General features: G+C 44.1%; 1 protein-coding gene across 3 annotated transcripts in view; it reads left to right on the plus strand.

The window, feature by feature from the left end:
* The window catches only part of LOC126299408 (elongation of very long chain fatty acids protein AAEL008004-like), a 589530-nt gene that overhangs the window by 520364 nt on the left and 42745 nt on the right, over positions 1-26421 (plus strand). The gene's annotated exons all lie outside the window — the stretch shown is intronic.

Raw genomic sequence — 26421 nt, forward strand, 5'->3', positions numbered from 1 at the left:
TAACGATATTTGCGCTCGAAAGCACCGAGGCAAACATCGCCACATGTGTGACATTTATACGGGTACCAGCTGTGTGGGAAAGCCGGACGAATGTCATAGGTGGTATTTAACATGTGTGGTGTCGCTCCGTTGATGTTATAGAGATCACTGCACCGTGCCTTGCATACGCATATCGGTGCAGGGTGTACAACAAATCCCCGTACAGTAGCTCTTCTCACAGACGACACGTGGCCGTCTGTAGGTCCTACGTACGTGATGTTCTCATACTGTGGGCACTTTCTTAGGTGTACGAGGGCGTGCAGAAAAATAATGCCTCCAAATTTTTTATGTGACAACTATTAAACCTTTTGCAATAAAACAAACGTTATTAACATTTTACATATTTATTCTTTATGTCTACATAGTTATTTCTCAACATAACCACACTGCCAGTCTGGAACCGCGCGATCGCTACGGTCGCAGTTTCGAATCCTGCCTCGGCATGGATGTGTGTGATGTCCTATAGTTAGTTAGGTTTAAGCAGTTCTACATTTTAGGGGAAGATCAGTTTGGATTCCGTAGAAATGTTGGAAAGAAGAAAGATTAAGGAAAGGCAAACCTACGTTTCTAGCATTTGTAGACTTAGAGAAAGCTTTTGACAATGTTGACTGGAGTACTCTCTTTCAAATTCTGAAGGCGGCAGAGGTAAAATACAGGGAGAAAAAGGCTATTTACAATTTAAAACCAGATGGCAGTTATAAGAGTCGAGGGACATGAAAGGGAAGCAGTATATTGAGCAAGCATTAAAGGAAACAAAAGAATAGTTCGGAGTAGGTATTACAACCCATGGAGAAGAAATAAAAACTTTGAGGTTCGCCGATGACATTGTAATTCTGTCAGAGACAGCAAAGGACTTGGAAGTGCAGTTGAACGGAATGGACAGTGTCTTGAAAGGAGGATAAAAGATGAACATCAACAAAAGCAAAACGAGGATAATGAAATGTAGTCGAATAAGTCGGGTGATGCTAAGGGAATTAGATAAGCAAATGAGGCACTTAAAGTGGTGAAGAAGTTTTGCTATTTGGGAAGCAAAATAACCAATGTTGGTCGAAGAAGAGAGGATATAAAATGTAGACTGGCAATGGCAAGGTAAGCATTTCTGAAGAAGAGAAATCTGTTAACATCGAGTATAGATTTAAATGTCAGGAAGTCGTTTCTGAAAGTATTTGTATGGAGTTTAGCCATGTATGGAAGTGAAATATGGACGATAAATAGTTTGGACAAGAAGAGAATAGAAGCTTTAGAAATGTGGTACTACAGAAAAATGCTGAAGATTAGATGGGTAGATCACATTACTAATGAGGAGGTATTGAATAGAATTGGGGAGAAGAGGAGTTTGTGGCACAACTTGACTAGAAGAATGGGTCGGTTGGTAGGACATGTTCTGAGGCATCAAGGGATCACCAATTTAATACTGGAGGGCAGCGTGGATGGTAAAAATCGTAGAGGGAGACCAAGAGATGAATACACTAAGCAGATTCAGAAGGATGTAGGCTGCAGTAGGTACTGGAAGATGAAGAAGCTTGCACGCGATAGAGTAGCATGGAGAGCTGCATCAAACCATTCTCAGGACTGCAGACCACAACAACAACAACAAGTTTTAGGGGACTGATGACCTCCAATGTTAAGTCCCATAGTGCTCAGAGCCATTTTTGAACTCCAGTCTGCCCGGGTGGGAGAACGCCATTTCACTACATCGTTCTGTTTAGAGGATGGTTAGACCAGACCACTTCTAATAGAAGGATGCCTAATAAACCACTGTCTTGCCCAACCCAACTGTGGGATTAATGACAGCTTTGCTTTACTGGTCAAAACGGAATGTTCGCTGACGTGAAACTTCCAGGCAGTGTGAGCCGGATCGAGACACGAACACGGGACATTTGCTTTTCGCGGGCAAGTGTTCTACCGACTTTTTACCGCCTTTTTTCCAAACACGCTACTCTTTTTTGGTAAGTGCTCTACTCTCTCCTACTTACTCTTCATTAATTGTCTGAGAGGTTTCTTCAAGTGACAAATTATTTACGATTTCTCTGTGCTACAAAACAAATGAAGCATCTGTCTTTTTAAGTGTTTTTTAGTTTGTTTTATTTTTATTTATTTTTTCTTAGTGTCACAGTCAGCTACAGGCTGGAGGAGACAAGGTGGACAGGTTCGAACCAAAAGGCATGGCCACGATACCTCCCCATTCCTGTCGCTCAGCTGTACCCTCACACGTATCTTTTTTTTTTCACATTTACATGCCGGAAAAACAAATTAAAACTAGTCCACTCATCCGGAACTCTAAAAACCCCGCAAGGCGATAAAGGATGGCAGGTGGACGGAGTCCAAGGGGTGGGCGTGTCATGTTTCGTTCCGAATCGGGCGGGCACCTGCCACGCTGGGAACGTGACAGCTTAGTGGGGGCGTGGTAAAAAAGCTGTTAAGATAATTGGTGAAGTACGCGCGACAACAGGAACAGTGCGCAACCTCCACATGTGCAGTCTTCAAGTACTGACAAAAATCGAGGTGCGAGTGTCATCTGAGCTATCCAAGTACGACTCGCGACCCGTCCTCACAGTTTTACCTCTGCCAGTTTCGCAATATTGTCGCAATATCCTTTCTTCCAGGAGTTCTAGCCTTGCAAGTTTCGCAGGAGAGCTTCTGTGAAGTTTGGGAGGTAGGAGACGAGGTAGTAACTGGAGTAAAGCAGTGAGGACGGGTCGTGAATCGTGGTTGGGTAAATCAGTCGGTACCGGCACGGTAGCTCAGCGTTTTCGGTCAGAGGGCTGGTTGCCTTCTGTAATAAAAAACTGAGCGAAGGAATCAACGATCGACTTCCACGGATGCCATGTGACGTCCGCTCAGACCATACGCGAGGAACAATATCGAACAAAATGAAGAATGAAGAAATAAAGGCGGTAGAGCACTTACCCGAGAAAGGCTAAGGTCGTGAGTGCTAGTCTCTGGCCGGCAAACTGTTTTTATCTGCCGGGAAGTTATAAAAACAAATCTCTAATCTTCTACCACGCAAGAAATGGGACAAGATTAGTGTTTAACGATCTGTCAGCTTTGAGTCCATAGAAACGAAGCATTAGGAGAGGTATGAGGGAACAAGTTGACTTAGCCTTCACATTTAGCGCAGTTCTCGCTTTTTCGCGCATTTATACGCAAGAAGTATGTACAGATGTCATATCACTGTGAATTTCGTTTTAACTGCTCTCGGTTGCCATTTTTAGAGTACAAGTCTACATTTTTAAAACTATACCTGCTTAAATATCTCGGTTAATAAGTGGTTCGATCAGTTACCAGCTACCACACTGTGCACAATCAGTGCTGCAGTTCTTATTTCCTTGTGCTGAATGTTTTACGGAATATTCGGCGTGACCATGGTACATGAGGCATACCGTATATTTTCCGCAATCACACGCTTAGCTCTATTTTCTCTCTCCCTTCGATCTGATCTTAACAACTGTTTTAAAAATAATATTTCACTAACAGTTTACAACTCCTGTTCCTCGTTTAATTACACTTACGAATTGGCTCTTTTCTTTACTTTTCCACTCAGCGCCGACAGACCGCGCAGTGCCGTATTCGTGTAGAGATAGTACTTCTGATCCGTAAAACTAATTTATTAAAAAACTGTATACACGCGAACGCTGTATACTGCGGTAATAGACACGCACCACTGCGGAACGTAGATAAGAGGTCACTGTCCTCTGCACGTAAAACGTCAGCTCCCCATTTTGTGCCGCAGTGAAAGCTCCGTATGCGACTGCGCGTATTTTCCCCTGTTTAGCTTTATTTTCTTTCAAATGCCATGATTATCTACGATCATTAATCTAACGGTACACCAGATGTCTTCTTGACCTGTTTCACTAAACCGGCCGCTGTGACCGAGAGGTTCTAGGCGATTCAGTCCAGAACCGCGCGACTGCTACGGTCGCAGGTTCGACTCCTGCCTCGGGCATGAATGTGTGTAATATCCTTAGGTTAGTTAGGTTTAAGTAGTTCTAAGTTCTAGGGGACTGATGACCTCAGATGTTAAGTCCCATAGTACTCAGATCCATTTGAACCATTTTTGTTTTTTTGTTTCACTAACTGCATATCCAGATTTTAAGGCACTTAACACCACGAACGTACTGGTGTACGATCGACTAAGCGGCAGATTGGGAATTTATATGACGCGCCAGAGAGAAATGTGAATACCGCAGCAAGGAGAACATTTCTGTGCTCGTTAGCTCTCATTTTACGTCAAAAATAATCTTCAGTATAGCCTCGATTAAGGCCAATGCATTTTATCCATTTTTTTAGTTGTATTGTATGTTAATCGGGGACCTAGAAACGACGGAGAAGCTCCGTCCCCGCCGCAGCCGCAGTGGTCCACAACTCCACAACGACTACGGCAGTCCACTTCACCCTTCCGCCGCCCCACACCGAACCCAGGGTTATTGCGGGGTTCGGCCCCCAGTGGACACCCCAGGGAACGTCTCACACCAGACGAGTGTAACCCCTATGTCTGCGTGTAGGCGTACGTGGAGAACTTGTTTGCGCAGCAATCGCCAACATAGTGTAACTGAGGCGGAATAAGGGGAACCAGCCCGCATTCGCCGAGGCAGATGGAAAACCGGCTAAAAACCATCCACAGACTGGCCGGTTCACCGGACCTCGACACAAATCCGCCGGCTGGATTCGTGCCGGGGACCGGCGCTCCTTCCCGCCGGGAAAGCCGTGCGTTAGACCGCATGGCTAACTGGGCGGGCAATTTTTTTAGTTAGTAAGTTCAATTGTGTGATTGGATTGAGGAGTTCCTAGATAACAGAACGCAATGGAGAGAAGTCTTCCGAAGTAAGAGTGATTTCAGGTGTGCCGCAGGGGAGTGTCATAGGACCGTTGCTATCCACAATATACATAAATGACCTGGTAGATGACATCGGAAGTTCACTGAGGCTTTTTGCAGATGCTGCTGTGGCGTATCGAGAGGTTGTAACAATGGAAAATTGTACTGAAATGCAGAAGGATCTGCAGCGAATTGACGCATGGTGCAGGGAATGACAATTGAATCTCAATGTAGACAAGTGTAATGTGCTGCGAATACATAGAAAGATAGATCCCTTATCATTTAGCTACAAAATAGCTGGTCAGCAACTGGAAGCAGTTAATTCCATAAATTATCTGGGAGTACGCATTAGGAGTGATTTAAAATGGAATGATCATATAAAGTTGATCGTCGGTAAAGCTGATGCCAGACTGAGATTCATTGGAAGAATCCTAAGGAAATGCAATTCGAAAACAAAGGAAGTAGGTTACAGTACGCTTGTTCGCCCCCTGCTTGAATACTGCTCAGCAGTGTGGGATCCGTACCAGATAGGGTTGACAGAAGAGATAGAGAAGATCCAACGGAGAGCAGCGCGCCTCGTTAGAGGATCATTTAGTAAACGCGAAAGCGTTACGGAGATGATAGATAAACTTCAGTGGAAGACTCTGCAGGAGAGACGCTCAGTAGCTCGGTACGGGCTTTAGTTAAAGTTTCGAGAACATACCTTTACCGAAGAGTCAAGCAGTGTATTGCTCCCTCCTACGTATATCTCGCGAATAGACCATGAGGATAAAATCAGAGAGATTAGAGCCCACACAGAAGCATACCGACAATCCTTCTTTCCACGAACAATACGAGACTGGAACAGAAGGGAGAACCGATAGAGGTACTCAGGGTACCCTCCGCCACACACCGTCAGGGGGCTTGCGGAGTATGGATGTAGATGTAGATGAAGTGGAACTGTGGAAAGGCTGCAAAATACCAATCTAGAGGCACCATTACGTATTCATTGGGCTCGGAATGTTCTCTATCGACAAAACTATCTAGATGAGATCTGACGATTACGGTTTGTATTCCAGCAATTCATATTTTAAATCCCTCAGTAACCCCATTGTTGAAGAGTAACAGAGTGCTAATAAGCCTTCACTAACTTTGAATGTATTTTCGTTGGTAGTAAAACGTTCAAAGAAAAGAAATTTTTTGTTGGCACGATATTCGAGTGTGATATGGTTACTTTAGTTCAGTCTTGTTCTGGCCTTTGACTAGCATTTACTATGGCTCGCATCTCTCGTCAACACAGCATTGTACAGTCAAAGCTGTTGGCACTTGGATTCGTGTCTGCTCTGCTTCAAGGTGTTCGATCATTCTGCCATGCAAAACTGTACCGCAGTGACGTCCGTTTTCCATTACGTTGTAAATTTCACCAAAAGACTATCCTCTAACCACAATAAAAGTATGACTGGATTCGTGATTTCCTCTCAGAGAGGTCACAGTTCTTAGTGATAGACGTTAAATCATCGAGTAGAACAGAAGTGATATCTGGCGTTCCGCAAGGTAGTGTCATAGGCCCTCTGCTGTTCCTGATTTACATAAATGATCTAGGTGATAAAATTAGCAGCCCCCTTAGATTGTTTGTAGATGATGCTGTAATTTACCGTCTAGTAAAATCATCAGACGATCAGTGTGAGGTCATCCACATGGGTACTAAAAGAAATTCGATAAATTTTGGGTATACGGTAAATCGCACAAATCTAAGGGCCGTCAATTGGACTAAATGCCTAGGAATTACAATTACGATCAACTTAAATTAGGCCGGCCGCGGTGGTCTCGCGGTTCTAGGCGCGCAATCCGGAACCGTGCGACTGCTACGGTCGCAAGTTCGAATCCTGCCTCGGGCATGGATGTGTGTGATGTCCTTAGTTTAGTTAGGTTTAAGTAGTTCTAAGTTCCAGGGGACTGATGACCACAGCTGTTAAGTCCCATAGTGCTCATGGCCATTTGTACCAACTTAAATTGGAAAGACCACATAGATAATATTGTGGGGAAGGCGAAACAAAGACTGCTCGTTGTTGGCAAAACACTTAGAAAATGCAACAAACCCACTTAAGAGACAGCCTACATTACACTTGTCCGTCATCTGCTGGAATACTACTTCGCGGTGTGGGATCCTTACCAGGTGGGATTGACGGAGGACAGCGGAAAAGTGCAAAGAAGCTCAGCCCGTTTCGTGTTATCGTTCATAGGGATGAAGGTGTCACTGATTTGATACCCGAGTTTCGGTGGCATTCACTAAAACAAAGGCGGTTTTCTTTGCGGCGAGATCTATTTACGAAATTTCAACCACCAACTTTCTCTTCCGGATGCGAAAATATTTTGTTGACGCCCACCTACGTAGGGAGAAATGATCATCATCATAATATAATAGATATGAGAGCTCTAACGGTAAGATTTAGGTGTTCCTTTACCCCACGCGCCACTCGAGAGTGGAATGGTAGAGAAGTAGTATGAAAATGGTTCGATGAACCCTCTGCCAGGCGCTTAAGTGTGAATTGCAGAGTAACCATGCAGATGTAGATATAGATGAACACAAGTGAAGCATTTTGCGGTTAGTGCCCTGTTCTTCATAACCTCTGAATGTACGTCTGTTTAAAGCAGAGAATATTCCTTTTCTATACAGATACATTTCCGATTTTGGAAAAGTTGAGACATTAATTTACTGTAATTTCTCATCTTTTCTCTGCTCATTTTCACCTCTTAACACTGATGCTTAATTTTTGGACACTAATGTAGGTACACACAACTGTGTTCCCTTTCTTTCTGTCAATCAATGAAATATCGGGTGTACCGACCGCTGTGTGAAGATAAGGCCTTTTTTTGTCAAAAAAGAGTAGTAGTCAATTATAAACCTGATTTCCAGACAAGAGTTCTAATTGAGGCCTGATGTTATTAGGGGTGGTATGTTCTTGCTTTCCTATCTGACAAATAGTCACGAAGCCAGATTAATGTGCAATAGGAGCCATGGGTTTGCTTTACCAGAGGTGAAAGGTACGGCCAATATCAGAGAAATTCTGTAGTATGACCAATGAAATAAATGCATATTCCGTCATGTATTTGTTGCAATCGATATTGTAGACCATTGCTGTCAGCAAAGTTTTCGGAGATTCTTGAGAAGGGAATTTATAACAATAGTAACATATCTCAGAACGCATAATTTACCAGTATTATCAATATCGCTGATTTCATTCGGGAAGTGGGCCATCAACAGTAAATGCATCAATTTTTTGTATGTGTAGGACATTTGCTGGGAACTGAGGAGTTTATTTGACAAAAAAAGATTTCGTGCGCATTATCCAAAGTGACCCTGATTTCGACAAGATGTGGTTCATGCAAGACGGAGTTCGACCCTATCGAAGCAGCGGAGTGTTTGATGTCTTGGAGGAGCACTTTTGGGACCGCATTCTGCTTCAGGGGTACCCAAAGGCCACTAGCATGGGCCTCGATTGGAGGGAATATTCTCCGGATCTGAACACGCATGACTCCTTTTTGCTGGGCTATATTAGAGACTAGGTGTACAGCAAAAATCCCAAAATCATTGCTGACCTTTAAACAGCCATTCCGGAGCTCATCGACATCATTGATGTCCGGATTCTTCAGCGACTATGCAGAATTTCGGAATTCGTCTGCGCCACATCATCGCCAATGATGGCAGGCGTATCGAACATGTCATAACCTAAATTCGAATGTCTGTAGCGACATTTACATGTTGTATAAACTGTGTGCACGCCGTAGTTTGTAACTAATTTACGTTTTCTTTCATATAGTTCAATAATTGTCACCCTATATTATATTGTGTCAACAAGGCGTATTCTTAAAGAATTTTCTTAGCTCAATAAAGAGAATCCATCATAGGCTGACATTTTAGCAAGATAATGCCCGTCCGCACACGGCGAGAGCTTCTGCTGCTTGTCTTCGTGCTTTTAGAACTCCATCTTGTCAAGCATGCAATCCGTTATTCAAAGTACAGAAATTCTAAGGCCTGGCGCATATTGGGACGCAGCCGACGAAGGGCAGGGCAGGGGAGCACAGCGAAGAAAATACTAGGCGACACATTGTGTGGGCATGTGGGAGTCAGTTCCAACTGGCGCGCCCACCTGCCGCACGGTAGCTCAGCGTGTTCGGTCAGAGAGCTGGTTGGCCTATGTAATAAAAAAACTGAGTTGAAGGATCAACAAACGAACATCAACGGATGTCATGTGACGTCCGCAACGACCAAACACAACGATCAACAACGAACAAAATGCCAAAAAAAAGGAAAAAAAGAAAAAAACTCGCTAGAACACCTGGTCTGTATGCCGCCCTTTAGCTGCGTGGCGCTCGCGCTGTCAATTGTGTCCCGGACACTGTCCGGCGAATGTGGAAGCAAGCACTGTGCTGCCCTACCCTGCCCTTCGTCAACTGGCCTAACTGTGCTATTCCTGTACGTATACCTCTTTTGGGATTTGTTGTTAATAACATACAGTTATTCAAAAGGAAGTGCTGTATTCACTCATTAAAAACAAAAGCAATGTGCACGTGGGTAATAATTCCTTAGCTATTGTGCAGAAAGGTACGCACCATTCTGTAGATTCCTTATAGCTCACGAAATTTATCCTGTACACGTTTTACTTCTAGTAATTTGGTGCTCTTCGCTGTTATTTATTATTTATTTGTATGTACTATCACAAATCCTACGTTTTACTGATATTTTAAAATCTTCTTCAGATTTTATTTATTTTTTAAATTTTGACAGCGTTACCTGAAAGTCGTAATCACGTAGCCTAGAGAGTGGCTTATGCTCGTTTGATCCCACTGGACCCTAACAGGAGAAAAAAAACTCGGAATAAGAAACTAATATGTCGTCTTAACAGAGTTTTGTACAATATCCGAGGCTTAGTATCACTTGAAATACTCGTAATTTTTGTTGCTTAACGCTAAAGCAAGCGACGACTGCAGCTGCGCTTCGATATTGGTTTTTCTATTATAGTTACTAGTTAAAGTTCTTAATTTATTCATAGATAACTATAACTATCTTAAACCGAGCAAACTTTTCATTCTAGGATCGACTCTAGAATTTCAAATCTGATCAAATGTTGTATGCAAACATCTACGCTAATAATTTCAGTGCTGCAGTGCAGTATTGTAGATGCCACCAACAACACATTCAGATAATTATTACAGGCCGTTTTTGGCAGCGAATCATAGTTCACATGACTCTACATTTCGTGTACAGGCTGCTTTTCGAATTGCCGCAGGGGGCACAAGTATTTGCGGTTCCCATTCCCCCGCAGACTATACAGCATTTCAAATTGATTAGAAGATATAAACAAAAACTTGGCTTCCGTGTATTCACATACGAAAGCTGTTACCTAATTTTCTTTTAAATCAGTTTAAACTCAAACTGAGACTTTCGTATCCTGTGCATCAAACATAAAATCAGAAACCATTAACAAACTAAAGTTAAGAAATGTAGTTCATTCATTACACTCAATTCAACCCGTCCACTATATCCAGAGACTGGGCAGTGGATTTCTTCACCACCTATTGCAACTGTCTATGTGGAATAAGTAACTTCTTGTGTGACGAAAAAAAAGCAGGCGATAGAAACGCATGTTATTACACTTATTAACGTAGTGGACACTTAATTTTTATGAGAAATGGAAGGAGCTGTAAGACTCCGCAGATATACCCGTTCTGTTATTTTAGTTAACGGTTACACCACTCTCGATATTGGAACGCTTAGCAAATACTGAATCACCAGACCTAACGTAGCACTGTTAGCCCATAGAATATTTTAACGGTGCAGCTACACGCAAACTCAGGAGCTCTGATAATCCCCGTTATGCACGCTAGATTTCCTTCCTGTGCTAAGTTAATCGAATAACGACGATCACGGGGCCTCCAACTGTTTCCCTCATTAGTTACAGCAATCCACATAAATGAGGGTTTTTGCATTCAGCCTCCTGTGGTTTTTATATTTCATTTTTCTAAAGTATTTAATTTTTGTTCGTTTGTTAGCACTGTCGACACTGGGCAAGGATACTAGGATACCGTAAATATCTGGGCAGGACGTGCAGAACGAGACGTTGTGACGTCCACCAGACAGTGGTTAGAGACACCGAGGAAAACGTGCATCAAAACTGCTGAATAGTGAATTTAAATGTTTGTTAGAGTTCATTGTCTTCACAACCTTGCTTCTGCACACTCTTAGGACAATTTTACAAACTGATATTCGAGCTTGGTGTTCATCTGCACTGAGGGGCTCATTGGCCGTCATCGCCTTAATTATATATGTGTCCGAAAGAACAGTATATATATATATATATATATATATATATATATATATATATATATATATATATATATATATACTGACAGAGCTTTGAAAACCGTGCCTTTCCATCATGCGCATAGTCTTTGCTATAGCGCCAATCACTGACGTATATTGACTCCTTCTGTGACGCTTGTGTGGCCGCTAAACATACTCGTGACGAGTAGTACAGCTAATTTTTGAATCTTGTGTATCTTTTCCGTTAATTCGACGTAATAAATGTCTCAGACAACAAATAATACTCAATGGTCCCTAGGAAGTGGCTTTTGTAACCGACTTGCTTAGTGGATGATTTACACTATCTTAGGATTATTCTAGAAAATTTCAGTCCAATGACTTGACTCATATCCGAAGAAAGTGACAGTTAAGACCTCAGAATCAGAACAATCGCCTTTGTGATTCGATGTGTTGACGTGAAGGAGGTCTTATTTCTTTTGTGAGTGGCGTCACAAACTATTGTTTTGTTGCTAAAACTGTAGCGGTAGTGATATGAAACCGAAATCATAACACCATTAGAGTTCTGTGGCGTTGCATGATTTTGTCCAAGAATGTACTTAAGAGAGTTGTTTTTTTTCTAATGTATAAGGTATTTATGAAGACCGTCCTCCAGCGTTTAGGGTTGCCGGTTATTAACATGGAAGACCCAAACTTAATTTCTGGTGAACTCCATAGTTTGCTATGTTGTGTAAATTGAGACGCAAGCACAGTAGTTAATACACTTATGAACAGTTGCATTATACATAGCTCGAGAAATAGAGAGAGGATGGAGCAGTTCAACGTGTCAAGTGGTAGGGTTATCTCCAGGCCAGAAATGGACCATATGCGCTGTCAGCGTGTTCCATCGCGGCCAGAACGTGGGTACCCGACGCATGGAACGCTTCATCTTCAAGGGCCTGTAGGCACTGGCCCTTCGTGCGTTGTCACCGTCAACTATCGTGGATTGGGACAGCTGACAGATAGGTACCAGTGCCGCAAAGAGTTTGAGGAAGACTCCTCAGACATAGAGGTATGTGCGGCGGTCCCCGGGTCACCATGGTTCAGCTATGTTGAGCACACCTAGAAATCTCAACTGGGCACGGCCGATTTCCTTCCCAATCCTTCCCTAACCCGAGCTTGCACTCCGTCTCTAATGATCTCGTTGTCGACGGGACGTTAAACACTAACCATCATCATCACCCTCTCTGCTCACATGAACCGCTAGATATGAAGACAACATTATGGCATAGACAACAAGCTGCAGATCAACTTAGACAATTGGTAGCAAGCACAAGCAGCTGCCTTCTGTGATGAGATTATCGGAAAGTTTGTACAATACTATGAAAAAGTCTGTCAGAGCGGCGACTGTGTAGAAAAGTAGTTGAAAGATGTAGCTAACTCTTGCAAATAAAACATTTTTGATTTTCGTTATGATTTCCATTTCGCGACCGATCGGACCTTACTTTCCAAACAGCCCTTGCACCTGACAATTAAAGCGAAAAACCTACAAGTCATCGCCAGTTGTCAATATCACATCGTACACAGATACAAAATAGGGGGATATGTCGGCTGACTGAAAGAACGACTGTGATTGAAAGAACGACCACCAGGGTGCATTTGTGTGGTTTTGTTAACAGGCCTGGTGGGATATATAAGAGGCGTGAACAGTGTCAGATGTTATCACTATGAAAGACACGGAGATGCCGCGTGCTCGTGTGAGACTGTGTTATCGCACCTGACACTGTTTGAAATGGGCCGAATTGTGATTCCCATTGGGCCAGCTAGTCGAATCGTACGATATTCAGATTTGTGGGGCATTCGGATGTGACAGTGGCCCAATGTTTGATTGCATGGGAACGTAGGGACATTTATACCTGTCGTCAAAATTTCGGTCGACGACGTCTGACCACCACAAGGGAGGATTGTCGTATTGTGCACCAAGCGCATCATAGCCCTGTCACACCTGTGACTGCCATCCGAAAAGAAGTGATGGTACCCCTTGCAACATTCTTTGTCATCCAGCATCATTGGTCAGAGACTTGCAACAGCCGGACTAGGGAATTATCAGCCCACGCGCAGCCTGCTGTTAACACAACGCTAACGGCTGCATTTCGAGTGGTGCCGTAACTGGGAAGCATGGACTGCTGAAATACGGCGTCGCATTATGATCAGTGAAGAATCGCGACTCTGCACTACCCCAGATGACCATTATCGTCGAGTATGGCGGCGATCTGGCTAGAGGTGCCATTCTTCCAATAATTTGGAGAGGCATAGCGCTCTGACTCGCGGCGGCGTGGTGTGGAGAACCATCGAGTGTATCTTCAGGTCACGGCTGATGGTACCTGAGAGAACTCTGACGGCACAACAGCATGTCACGGCTATTCTGCCTCCACATCACTTGGGTTACCTCTCATGCAGCAATATCGTGGTGCCATTTTTCAACACTACAATGCTCTTCCATACATGACACTTGTCTCTATGAACTGTCTGCGTGATATTGAGGTACCCCCATACTCAGCAAGAGCTCCAGATCTGTCGCCGATATAATATGTGTAGGACCAGTTCGGACGTCAAGTCCATCCTAGTGCCAGCATCTAGGGTATCTAGGACCAAATACAACAGCTTTGGGCCCGCTTGCCTCAGGACAGTATCAGTGCATGCATCCAGGGCAGAGGTGGCGCAACGTCATACTGGTAAGTGGGCTTATTGTGCGAAGCTCATTTTAAATTTGACTCGACTGTGTAATCATTGAAATAACATCAGATACCATCTGAGCCCGTGAAGTTTAATTTCGTTTCCTTCTCCTCTTCTGGGTGCATCACTTTTTTTCTCAAGCGGTGTACGTGCAGTTGGTGTATAAATATTATGCCGAATGATCCAAGCGACATTTGAGGCTGACGGTGGAAAGTGTAGCACGCATACGCACAAGCTAATATGTTGCGCGCAGGAGATCTGAAGGCTGTTCTGGGTATCCCAACTGTGGCAATAGTGGCAGCAGAGATTTTTCGCGCTTGGCAAGACAGCCAGAAGCTGCAGCGGTGGGAATCAATATGAGCGTCGCCTCTGCTAGCGCCTAACACGCGCCCGCTGCGCCGACCGCAGCCCTCGTCGAAAAACGTGCAGTTCTGACAACCTGCATGCAGCTCCATACCTCGCTTCCATAGCGCAGCCTTTCCATTTCTATCGCTGCACTATGTTATATCTAATATTTTTTGTCCTTTCTTTCGTGACATGTGGATTATAATATTAGGGAATACAACAAGAAAGTAATTTAAAATTAGCGAAATGAAAGGAAATACTTAACCCGAAATTTTAATCCGCTGTAAATAAAGATTATTTAAAATAATGTTAAAATTAGCAAAATTAAAGTAAACATTTAATCCTAAAATTTAATCCCCTTTAATTGAAGATTATTTCTCATTCGTTTATTCTACTATGGAATGGAAGTAAGTGTGAGCTGATAGATACACTGAAACTAAACAAACAACTGAGCTCAAGTAGTGACTCAGTGGTACCTATCGAATGCGACCACAGAAAATTATAGGAACTAGAAAGAAGCCAAGCACAAGAACTTGAAAACATTGTTGGACACATCTTCGCAGAAACTGATCTATGCTCAGATATCATAGTCACGTACACTAGCCCCATAGCTGAGATATAACACCAACACGATGAGAAAAAAAAGCACCAGTTTTCATGAACGGAGAATTTGCAGTTAGGCTAGTGCACTGAATTTTTCACTCTGGAGCCGAGTGTGCACTATTACGAGTTCCCGCTGCAGAATGAAAACTTCATTCTGGAAACAATATCTAGGCCGTGGCTGGGCCATTTCTCCGCGATATCGTTGGTTCCAGTAGTGTTAATCCAGCAACGTATCGGAATGCTTCTATGAAGCTTACAAAGCAAGGCAGATGTGCTGCGAGGGTGGGTCGTGAGATGTATCAGGGGAGCTCACACGGTTAGGCAGTTGCAGCGAAAGGCGGGAACTTTGCTTTGCTTACCAGTCCAGAACATAGTTTGGAACGCACCGCCGTGGGCTACCACTCAGCAATGTTATATGACTTAGTTTCTCTTTATTTACTATCGAAAATGCTTTAGTATCAATAAGACCATAGAACCTCGAAATCGGCAATGAAAAGATATGAAATTAGTCAACCTTAAGTAAAGATTACAGGAATTAATGTATTTACATACTGCTCAGTCATATTAATGTGACCGCCTGTCAAACGCCTGAATAACCACCGTTGCGAAACGTGCAAGTGTAGTGTCAATGAGGTTCTAGAAAGTCCCACAAGGATGTGGAGCCATACCGACTCCAATGCCTTGTCCAGCTGCTCTAGATTTCTCGGTTAAGGATCCATGGTGCGAACAGCCCGATCGAGATAGTCACACAGATTCTCGACTGGGTTTAACCACTTTCCACAGCTGCTCACAACTGTAGCACGCGAGAAGCCGACCAGCTTCACCATTACCGAGATTCTCGTCCTCGGACAGCGGGCCATAACAATCCGCCTGTTGTCAAAGAGCTTATGTTAGAGTCTTCCCCATTTTCGGCCTAGAATGATTTCCCATACATCTCTGCTCCTCTCATATACCATATCAGTCTAAAAAGTTTAGAGACTGGATTAATAAAAAAAACAGAGAAAAGTTAAAGTTGTAGTTTTAATGGTTCAGGTGTTCTGATAACTCGTGGGGATTCCTTCCAGAGAAGAGCTATCCGCGTTTCTTCATTCCAATCGAGTCGCGACAGGCGTCCACGCACTGTCGTTTTTGTTCTAGAGTTAATGTGTATGGGACAAACTTTGCACACACTTGTCTCTTCTTCAAAACCTTATGAAGAATGTCTTGACTTAGAGATGTTGCCGCCGGCCGCGGTGGTCTAGTGGTTCTAGGCGCGCAGTCCGGAACCACGCTACTGCTACGGTCGCAGGTTCGAATCCTGCCTCGGGCATGGATGTTTGTGTTGTCCTTAGGTTAGTTAGGTTTAAGTAGTTCTAAGTTCTAGGGGACTGATGACCAAAGCTGTTAAGTCCCATAGTGCTCAGAGCCATTTGAACCATTTGAAGAGATGTTGCCCCATTGCGGTTTTTGACACAACTGTGTTGATACACTATGGCCGCACGTCTACTGTTGAACACTGTCTGCTGACAACTGACTGGTTGAATGCGCGTCTGTTGTTTACAATTTTAGTTCAAGCTGTTACCGTAATTAATGCGCTAACGTCGCTTATACCCGAGGAATAAAATGGGGCTCGGGCAGAGGTGGGCAAATGCAGTATTGCGGGCACCCGTCAGTGCCCACACCGCTCTCCCTTAGGCGCTGTCAGTCAGCAGTTCCTCCTCCATCTCTCTGCTAATACAATCTGTTACCGCTGCGTGCGCGTTATGACGGGCCTGTTTACATCGTGTTGTTAGTGTGGTGGGTGTCGAAGTGTCTTTGGCGTTCACGGTAGGTCAAAATCAGTGAGAGGGAAATGGATGAAGAGTTAAGGTCTTCAAAACGAAAAACAGTCTGAACCCTTCAGTTCCTAGTGGGAAGAAGATTACTTTCTTATGAAAGACATACCGGTTCTCAGAGTCTCTTTTGTAATGCTGTTTTATCGCCGTGGACAAAGTACAATGTGATGCGACATTTTCAGCTCCTGCATGATAAACTCATAATTTTTCATACTGAGGAAAGAAAGGCAAAACTTTTAGAGCTAAAACAGGGAAGAGAGAAAGAAGAACATACAGATATACACTGACGCAACAAAGAAACTGGTATAGGCATGCGTATTCAAATACAGACTTATGTAAACAGACTGAATAGGCACTGCGGTCGGTAACGCCTATTTAAGACTACAAGTGTCTGGCGCAGTTGTTAGATCGGTTAGTGCTGCTACAACGGCAGGGTATCAAGATTTAAGTGAGTTTGAATGGGGTGTTGTAGTTCGCGCACGACCGATGTGGTGGAGACTTTTCCGCACGACCATTTCACGAGTGTACTGCGAATATCAGGAATCTGGTAAAACATGGAATCTCCGACATCGCTGCGGCCGGAAAAAGATCCTGCAACAACGGGATCAACGACGACTGAAAACTATCGTTTAGCGTGACAGAAGTGCAACCCTTCCGCAAATTGGTGTGGATTTCAGTCATGGGCCATCAAAAGTGTCAGCGTGCGGACCATTTTACGAACCATTATCGATATGGCCTTTCGGAGCCGAAGGCCCACTCGTGTACCCCTGATGACTGCACGGCACAAAGCTTTACGCCTCGCCTGGCCCCTACAACACCGACACTGGGCTGTTGATGACTGGAAACATGTTGTCTGGTCGGACGAGTCTCGTTTCAAATGGTATCGAGCGGATGGACGTGTACGGGTATGGAGACAACTTCATGAATCCATGAACCCTGCATGTCAGCAGGGAACTGTTCAAGCTGTTGAAGGCTCTGTAATGATGTGGGGCGTGTGCAGTTGGAGTGATACGGGACCCCTGATACGTCTAGATGGGACTCTGACAGGTGACACGTACATAAGCATCCTTTCTGATCACATGCATCTATTCATTTCCACTGTGCATTCCGACAGACTTGCGCAATTCCAGCAGGACAATGCGATACCCCTCACTTCCAGAATTTGCTACAGATTGGCTCCAGGAACACTCTACTGAGTTTAAACAGTTCCGCTGGCCACCAACCTCCCCAGGCATGAACAGTATTGACCATATCTGGGTTGCCTTGCAACGTGCTGTTCAGAGGAGCTCTCCACCTCCTCTTACTCTTACTGATTTATGGACAACCCCGCAGGATTCATGATGTCAGTTACCTCTAGCACTACTTCAGACATTAGTCGAATACATGCCAGCTGTGTTGCGGCACTTCTGCGTGATCGCGGAGGCCCTACAGGATATTAAGCGGGTGTACCAGTTTCTTTGGGTCTTCAGTGTATGTCGTTTCTTCAAAATGTTACTATTAATATTTATAAATTATGTGGTTTTGCCTTTGATTTTACCTCTTCCTTGTTACGATCTGCATGAAGAGAATCATGTCATCCACAATGATAGCGCAGTTAGGATGGGGTGTTGCATAGTTCTTAAAGTAGCCAAAGCAGTTCGTCCATTCACCAATGGAGAATTTATGAAAGGGTGTTTTGTTGCTGCCGGAACAATCTTGTGTCCAGAGACTCTTCCGGATTTGGAAACAGTTCCTCCGTCACAAAGAACAGTTTGAAGACGCACAGAGGAAATGGAAAACAACGTAGAAACGCAACTGAAAGATAATACAAAACATTTTTTTTTCTGTCTTTGCTTTGGGATGAAAGCGTAGATGTAACGGATGTTGCTTAGACTGCTCTGTTTGTGAAAGCTGCTGACGCTGAGTTCAGCTTGATGGAGGAACTCCTTGATTAAGTGCCGGTGCACGATACAACTACGGCTGACGACATGTTTTCTTGCTTAGGAAACGTTATTGACAAAATGACCGTTCAGCCGACAAACTTTCGTTGATTGCAAGTGATGGAGCCACCGCTATGACTGATCAAGACTCTGGTTTTGTTGCTTTGACAAGAAACAGCAAGATTACATGCATTAAGTGAATAGGTGTGTTCTTTGTTTATTACTTTATATCTGTGTTATATTTCTGACCAGAGAATTTGGTATTTTATTTTATTTTCCTTGATTCCTATAGCGTCCCCCCCACCGGGCCACCCACGTCATCCACCTGCCCCGTTCTCTACTGAATTGAGCGCTACAATTTTGAACGTTTAGTACTGCTTGTAACTGCTGTCATACTATGCAGTGTATTACTTTGTGGCGGTGCAGTATTCACTACGACATTACACAGTTAACAGATTACCTTTGTTTCTTTCTTTGTCGTTGTATGGTGCCTTTATCGAACGGCAAACGACCAACAGCTTTTCTATCGTCTGCTGGTGTCACCGAACGTGTGACCCTGCCTTTGGTTTTTCGAATGAAGCTGGAACGAAAGTGGAACGTAAAGTACGAGCTGGGTGCACAGGGAAAAACATTAGAACAATATTTCACTCACAGACAGACATAGGAAAACAACTCGGCTGTTTTACCACCTAATAATTAACATGCAACGCCGTATGCGACGAGATGGCGCATAAAGCCATGCTCACTAGCTATAATTCATTTGCTTTTCTTCACGACAGAGTTATTATTAGCTAACTATTACTACTTTTTCACCCGATGACATTTTTGTATAATACGTGACTGGTTTTTAAGGACACTTTCGTTGACTGTAACAGACAGAGCTCCTGCAATGATTGGTCAAATACTATGGACATGTTATATTGTGTCGTAAGTATTCATTGCCCGCCCGGTTGGCCGTGCGGTGTTACGCACGGCTTTCCGGGCGGTAAGGAGCGCCTGGTCCCCGGCACGAATCCGCCCGCAGATTTGTGTCGAGGTCCGGTGAACCGGCGAGTCTCTGGATGGTTATCTTGCGGTTTTCCATATGACTCGGCGAATGCGGGCTGGTTCCCCTTATTTCGCCTCAGCTACACAACGTCGGCGATTGCTGCGCAAACAAGTGCTCCACGTACGCGTACACCGCCATTTCTCTACCACGCAAACATAGGGGTTACTCTCGCCTGGTGTGAGACGTTCCCTGGGGAGTCCACCGGGGACCGAACCGCACAATAACCCTGGGTTCGGTGTGGGGCGGCGGAGAGGTGAAGTAGACTGCGGTAGTAGTCGTGGGGTTGTGGACCACTGCGGCTGCTGCGGGGACGGAGCCTCTCCGTCGTTTCTAGGTCCCCGATTAACATAAAGTACAACTATTCATTGCATTAACGCACTGTAATAATTACAATGCAAAGGATACCAACTTGGCTACAAACTTGAGCGTCAGCTGCTGATCGTGTGTTATCGGTAGTCTTCAGTCTTGTTCGCTAATGAGAGAATGCCAGCTGCTCGCGCATACTGCCCCCATGGCGATAGAAATGCCCACGTTGCTAGCCGACTGTCACGGGCACAGCCCCGGTCTCGGAACTTTTTGGACGGACGGTCTACGTTCCTTTCATGTGTCACGTGACCTCAACGCCACCTACCGGCATCCAGTCTCTCGGCGGACAGTAATCTTAGTTCTGCTCAGCAGCGCATATGCCAGGCAGGTATCCGAAAACTGACACCTGCCTTCAGTAGGCGGCGTTCTACCATCTTCGTTAAGCCGCCAGCACACGGACCGTACATCCGAACGTTGAGCTTTGAGCGTGTCGAGTTTCTGACGTCGTAGCGTGGAATAGCACGTTCAGGAGTCTTTCCGAAAGCGCAGAGCAATATCTGGCATGTCAGATATCCTGAGCGTGCGTCTGAGCGTTGACCAATCAGATGGCACCTACGTCACATGCACGCCATCTCCCTTCAGCATTGAGCTATGAGGCGCCATATTAGCATTTAGTTCAAGTCTACGCGTATATATGTCGTTCTGAGCACCAGCAAATTGAGAATCATTCGAAAACCTGTTGTTAACTGATTGATTCTTTGCAATAAAATATTGAGACATCATACTCGTAGCAAAAGAATTATTGTAACTTGCGTACTATGAGAGTGTATCACTTGAAGGTAGCAACACACTATAGGATCCACGAAAAACACATTGTTCTTGGTACAATTTGTTATAATTAAATATCGGCTAGTAACATAGCTACGATTAAAGCTTTTAGCACGTTGCAAAATCTTATAAGAGAAGAATATCCAGTTGTTGTCACTTAAGCGTAGCGAATAGCGTTGATGAGTCAAGACCAGGTACATGATCTGATAATGGTTCGCATCTCGCCAAGTCTAAATCTTTTTTCAGAATATTAGAGTGTATAATAGGTTCAGATGCTTTATTATTAGTTTAATGTAAGTATATACTACAATATTTGATGTTATGTAAATGTAAGTACACCTTTTTTGAGGAGTGAGTTTGTTCGATTGGCTTAATCTACAAGATTGCTAGCGCTACTTGTATATAGATATTTTGCTCCTTTTTCTTTTGAGTTTCGTGATTTACATGTCGTAAAGTTTTTGCTACTGGGTAGAAACAGTGGTGAAGTAAGAATGACTTTAGGGTTTTACTAAAATGTGGGGAAGATAAAATAGTGTTTATCTTATGTAGAAAACTATTGCAAATTTGTGTCGCACTGTTTGTAGCAATGGCACTTGTATAAGCCTGTGTCCTTATTGATTGGACATGGTACTTTCCTTTTCGTCTTAAAACATGTACATCGATACTGAAGTTTTTATTTGTGTGTATTACATATAGAACAACGTGAGTAGGATATGAACAATGGAGGAAATGTGCGTTTTAATGAAGCTAACGTGGGAATTTTACGCAGCCTGTTGAGTAAACATTGTGATTTACGAGCTAGAAACATCCCAGAACTGCCGCTGCAGTGCGTTGCGATCGCGTATACCGCGTTGGGGCCCATGTACCGTACGCACAAGTCCATCGTTCCTGAGCGTTCAGCAGAACGTTGAACTTGGCACGCTCAACGTTAACGTTCGACAGCACAGTCCGTGTGCCGGCGGCTTTACCCAAGCGCACTTAAAAAAAAGCCGCGTCCACACCTGTCGTACCGCAAAAACCAAGGAAAGAGGTTCGGTGCAGCGCGGCCGCTGAATACGTCAAGCCACACCGCTCTGCGCAACGGCGAACGAGTTCTGCACAGTGTCGGCACATCAAAGGAAATGGTTCGTTTGAACGCAGCTCTTTTTTAACGGCGTTTCTAGTTTCCACATTGTCATTGACGTGTGGAAGTGCGATTAGATAAAAACTTTGAATCGGTGAGTAGCGTGTACCTGAGTAGCCCATGCGTTGCTCTGCTGCCTGTGGAAGCCGGGAATAAGGATTCTTGTCGTGGTCTGCTAGGCAGGTTCACATTCAAGGAAGAAAGTGCGTCAGGGTTTAACGTCCCATCCGTAATGGTTGCATTAAAGATCGAGCACAAGCAAATATTGCGTAAGAATGAAAAATGTAGTCGGGCGTGACGATTTCAAAGGGGATGGGGGCTGTTTGGGGGAGGAGACCAGACAGCGTGGTCATCGGTCTCATCGGATTAGGGAAGGCCGGGAAGGAAGTCGGCCGTGCCATTTCAAAGGAACCATCCCGGCATTTGCCTGGAGCGATTTTAGGGGAATCGCGGAAAACCTAAATCAGGATGGCCGGACGCGGGACTGAACCGTCGTCCTCCCGAATGCGAGTCCAGTGTGCTAGATTTCAAAGGAACCACTCCGGTATTCAGTTGAACTGATTAGATAGTCCATGGAAAACTTAGATGCTGTGGCTAAGCCACTCCTCCCCAACATATTTTCTTCCAGGAGTGTTAGTCCCGCAGTGTAAGCGGAAGAACTTCTCTGAAGTTTGGAAGATGCGAAATGACGTACTGGTGAAAGTAAAGCTGTGAGGGCGGATCGTGAGTCTTGCCAGCACTTCTCAGTCGGTAGAACACTTGCCCGCCAAAGGCAGAAGTTCTAGGTTCGAGTCTGGTCCCTCACACAGTTTTAATCTGCTAGAAAGTTTCAGTAATAATGATAATGGTCACAGTGGTATATCTGTGACGAGGTGTAATCGAGGTAAAACAAGGAATCTTAATGAAACGGACATGTATTTATCGATACATTCACGGGTTTTCTTTGCGATTTTAATCTCGCGACCGATCGGAGGTCTAAAAAGTAGCCCGTGTAGTATTATAACGAGGTCGTGCTAGAAAGCAACTCTTCTGAAAACTCTTAAGGCTTTTTAAATAAAACGGAGGTGACTAACATTCTATATCCATATTATTCGTGGTTACGTATTTATTTCTCAACATAGTCACCCTGGCGTCGAGCACATTTCTCCCAACGAGAGACGTTTTGTTGATGTCGTCACTATGGGGTGTTTGACGTCCCTGATGGAGCCACAACCTCACCTCTGTTTGCACCACTTCTTCATTATCAGAATGAAGTCCTCGAAGATGTTCTTTAAGTTTTGAAAACGGAAGAAAATCGGATGAGCCCAAGTCGGGACTGCGTGGAGGATGATCGATGACAGTTAACCCAAGGCGTCGGATTCTTGCAGATGTCGCGGCGCTTGTGTATAGTCTGGTATAGTCAGGCTGCATTTGTGGACGAACTCTTCGAATTCGAAAGTGGATTACAGCTCGCTGTTTCTCATGCACCGACATACTTACGTTACACACCGCCATGTTGCACGGTGCAATTCGGGTACAGGGCTGTAACTATTTAGACATGAGGAATGAAGATGTAGAGCGTTAATAACGTTAGTTTTATTTAAAAAGCTTTCAGAGTATTGATACAAAATTTCGAAGGCACAACTTTTCAGCACACCCTCGTATTATTGTTATCATCATCCTCATTATTATACCTTTCGTAAGGAATATGATTCGATGTATCGATACAAGTCTTTGGTGGAAGATTAGAAAAAAATGGGAAATAGACCCACCACAACGGCGGGAGCATATCGGCCGTATTGCGTGGATGCTTCCGCAGTGCAGACGCATTGTTTACGGCGTTCATGGCGGTTCGCACCCATGTTGCTCACAAGTTCAAATGCGAGGCTTTTGCACGCTAGTGTGTATGTATGGCTGTTCTTGGACGTCTCCCGCGCTAAGGAGTCACAGTTCTAGGCCAGTGAACGCGGTAATAGTCCTCCCCGAAGGTAGGACTGTTAATGTTACGGTCCTCGTTAAGATGCCCTATTTCTCCAACAGCTCAGTGTAGCCGTTCTTACTCGAGGTATTTCCATCTCAAGCAAAAGATCGTCTAAAATTGTGAGCCATATGTTTGTGACTATTACAGCGCCATCTATCACAAAGCGAAAAAAGTGGTCCAACTAAAACATTCATATTTCTTTACGCACTACACGAATATGTAATAAAAAATGGGGGTTCCTATATTGGAAAAAACGCAGTTGATATCCGTTTGACCTATGGCAGCGCCCTCTGGTTTCCCCCTTCAAGCTAGACGAGTTTCGTTCTTTGTAGCTTTTTCGTTTGATGCTTATTTCGTGAGATGTTTGGCCCGGTCACTATCAGTGGACCACCCTGTATATAGTACTTTCAAGAACTTAAGGTTGGCGTAAACCTCAAATGATGTGAACAGCCAAATCTAGCCTATATTTGTGTAATCATATTGTCGAATTTCCTTATTTAAAGTGCAGGTTCATTGTTTCTACATTTTCGTTCAAGGGGAGAATTTTCAGGAGCATGAAATCCTTGACTCGTTGTTCAAGTTAAGCTATACTGTTCCCACCAAGTTTAATACTACACTCTTCGTTTCCTGACCTGCATGTCTATATAAGAAAATAAAAAGTCTGCAATTGAAGGAAACTGCATAGCACATCTGAGTAGCTCAAAAACGTATTGTTAGTTGGTAAAGAGTTTTAACGGAAGCAAACAACAAAGTAAGATATTATAGCAACGAGACGGGCACAGTGTGCAGACCACAGTCTTTCCGTTAATCAGAACACTCCTACGCGCATGATACCCGCAGACGCAGTGTGCAGAGTTTGGCAAATGACACCGACCTGCTAACCGCTGACTGCACGCGGCACCTCATACACGCACACATACACATACATATGCGCTGCTCACGGAGATCTATACGTCTTAACCGTTCGGTACAGGTACCATATACACTCCACAGAAGCGTTCATGGGAATGCGACGACATTACTATTGAAGAAAGCGAGAGTCTGAACAAATAGGATGAAAAGAAGGCGAAGGGGAATATCTGTGGCATTTCTTTGTAATAATTCTTGAGGGTAAGCGCTGCTAACTTGCCACACTTAGAATGGACGCCGGTGCCGCACCATGACGTAAAATAGGCAGCAATCTGTTTCGCAACGGAGACTGTCGTATAATACTGGCGAAGCCAAGAATATTTCGGAGCACACCATTCATCACATATTGTAGTGAATATAATTTCACAGAACATGAGCCGTACATGAAAGTACGTCGGGTTTAATTGCAGTACTGAAATATTGTAAATGAACCATGGAACAATGGAAGCCAGTTCCGTGGTCAGCCCGATCACAATTCCTATACAGTGAAATCAGTGTTCTTAACATGATACGCCAGCTTCCAAGAGAACGCCTACGCAAAAAAAGCTGTGCAATAAATACGCAGTCCAGCTACTTTCTATCGGAAATATATACCTGGGTCTCCCCGCGGTCGTTGAAGAAGACACTTTCAAAGATGCGAACTATGGCAATAACTCTGCAGTCTACTTGCATCCTATTGTTGCTGACGTCCGCTTCCTACGAAACACTGAATTTATCAACAGGACAACTGTTAACGCTACAAGACTAAGATTGTGTCGTTGTGGTCTGAGGTGCAAGGCAACGAATTCCAGCTGATTTCCGGCCCTTAAACTAGCCAGGTATCAACACTGTTATATAAAATACATTTTGGATGGCTTCTAATGACAGTTCAGGAATTGGCATAATTGTTGGCGGACATCTGGTGCCATATGATTACTTTACAGATATATATAGATATAAGAGCATTGTACACAATGTTGAATTCCTTGTGAATCTGGACTTGTATGTAACTGTATGCCTACGTGTAAGAATTAGACATTGTTTATGTTCTGTTGTTAACTTTAATTGTGTTTTGTTGCTGTATTAAGTTGGCTGGTCTAACATCATTGTAAAATATGTGGACGAATAACAAACTAACTGACAACTAATTTAGAAATAAAAGAGTGAATCATTGTACTGAATCTACGCAGGCCATTCGTTAATTAAGGTCTGTTCGGTCATGAGATGGAAACCACAGTGAAAATACTCTGGAGCTTAGATGTATTCGGCAATGTCTCTAGCATGCCCGAAGATCGCGTTACATCGCTCTTTTCAGTTCCGAGCGCTCTGTGACCGCGTAAAGATGCTTAGAAAATAGTCTCTTCCGCCAAGCATGAGTGCTGCTGAGAGATTTCACCTGATTACATGCAGCCCACATAACGCAACCGTAATATGCCTCCTTCATCATGACAATTCTCGGCCACGTACCGCGGGGGCCAAAAGTCGCTCCCGCAGCGTTTTCTATGGGTAGTGTCTAATCACCCACCATACAGCCCGGACTTGGTTCTCTCCGATATTTATCTCTGCTGATATGAACCACTGGCTAAGAAGACAACATTTTGGCACAGACAAGTCACAAACCATCGTAGACAACTGGCGGAGAGCACTGGCGGCTGCCTTCTCTGGTGAGGATACTGGAAAGATGGCACAACGCTACAACAGATGCCTAAGCCAGAG

Source organism: Schistocerca gregaria, chromosome X, assembly GCF_023897955.1.
Source record: "Schistocerca gregaria isolate iqSchGreg1 chromosome X, iqSchGreg1.2, whole genome shotgun sequence".
NCBI classification, from domain to species: domain Eukaryota; kingdom Metazoa; phylum Arthropoda; class Insecta; order Orthoptera; family Acrididae; genus Schistocerca; species Schistocerca gregaria.